General features: G+C 35.6%; 1 pseudogene; it reads left to right on the top strand.

The window, feature by feature from the left end:
* Positions 1-213: 213 nt before the first annotated feature.
* LOC109221033 lies at positions 214-1,621 on the top strand (annotated as a pseudogene).
* Positions 1,622-1,829: the final 208 nt, after the last annotated feature.

The following is a 1,829-nucleotide window of genomic DNA, read 5'->3' as shown; positions in this document are numbered from 1 at the left end:
CTGATCAGTTAAAACACTAGGAAAACTAACATTTTATGGCATTATATTTTGGAGGAGTTCCATTGTAATATATAAGGTAGACAAATGAACCTGATATAGTTAACGGGCCTTTGGTAGTCCCTTCTGAATCGTATATTTTCGCGCTGGCGAACGCTCATGAACCACAAAATCTGATGTTCAAGAAGTTGTTCGTTAGAGAACCGAAATCCTGTATAAACTCTTCGATCCAGTAAAAATGAGACGGAAAAATCCTCTTTCGAGGTGCTAAAGCTCTTCTTAGTCAGGAATCACCATTCAGAACGGTGCAATCCATAGTGCATCCTCGAGAATAAGGGATGGTTAATGGAAGTATAAAGAAATTGCCCGAAGACTTGGTATTTTGTATACTATTAAGATGTCCGGTGAAATCTCTCATGCGATTCAAATGCATATCTAAAGTTTGGTACCATTTCATACAATCCACCACTTTCCTAAATCTTCATCTCAACCGCAGAAGGTGAATTCATTCTCTTCAAGTACTCCATTAAAGAGGATGCAGAACAATTTAAAAATGTTGTCTTTTCTTTCTGGTCATGATGATGGTGCTGCTCTTAACCATCTTTTTCCAGATATAGACGTGTCATACATGGCCTCCAATTGTAGTTGTACTTTTTTCCCACTCATTGGTCCTTGTCATGGTTTGATTGCTTTGACAGATTCCATAACCACAATCTTAATTAATCCGGCTACTAGAAATTTCAGATTGCTCCCACCTAGCCCTTATGGTTGTCCCAAAGGTTACCATCGTTCTGTTGAAGGGCTTGGGTTTATCTTCGACTCGATTGCGAATGACTATAACATTGTTAGGCTTTCTGAAGTGTTTTGGGATCCTCTTAATGATTATCCTGGTCCGAAAGAGAGTAAAGTTGATATATATGATTTGAGCATTGATTCTTGGAGAGAACTGGATTGTGAACAGTTGCCATTGATTTATTGGGTGCCTTGTGCTGAGACATTTTACAAGGAAGCGGTTCATTGGTTTGGAACTATAGATTTGTCTATGGTGATTCTTTGTTTTGACGTGTGCACTGAGATTTTTCGTAATATGAAAATGCCTCGTACTTTTATTTTGACAACGCGCAATATCCTGGCCTTGTAATCTTAAGTGAGTCTCTAACATTAATATGTTATCCGAACCCAATATCTATTGATCATATACAAGAAGTAACACACATTTGGGTGATGAAGGAGTACGGAGTAAGCGAGTCTTGGATTTTGAAAGACACAATTAGGCTTCCTCCTATTGAATATCCGTTAGATATTTGGAAGAATAATTTATTGCTGTTTCAAAGCAAAAGCGGACTTTTGATTTCCTATAATCTCAATTCCGATGAAGTAAAGGAACTCAAATTAAATGGTGTTCCTGGAAGTATGAGTGTTAAAGTTTACAAGGAATCCTTAACTTCAATCCCAAGAGGGTTAAAATTATAAAGACGGTTTATTGTTTCAAATTTGATGAATTAGCACCTAAATTTTGACTTCTTCTTTTTCCCGAAGTTTTTAATTATATTGTTGTATAAGGTGGCTTGTTCACTAAATTATGCTAGTTATGACAAAGGCTTGCCATGTCGTATAATTAGAATTTTTCATATTATTTATTTTCACGCACATCGATAATTCTGTATCCAGTTAAAATTGTTAAAAATTACAGCATATTATCAATCTTTTATTTTTTGTAAGTAGATAGGTATCGTAATTATGAGATATATATTTTCAATATCCACTACAAAAAAACATTGCGACTGTCAAATCAGTTGCAAATCGGTTGAAAGTCGTGTTTTTTTGACCGA

The sequence above is a fragment of the Nicotiana attenuata genome, unplaced genomic scaffold (assembly GCF_001879085.1).
Source record: "Nicotiana attenuata strain UT unplaced genomic scaffold, NIATTr2, whole genome shotgun sequence".
Lineage (NCBI taxonomy): Eukaryota > Viridiplantae > Streptophyta > Magnoliopsida > Solanales > Solanaceae > Nicotiana > Nicotiana attenuata.
Note: the sequence above shows the minus strand (reverse complement) of the source record. Positions and strands in the feature narration are given on the sequence as shown.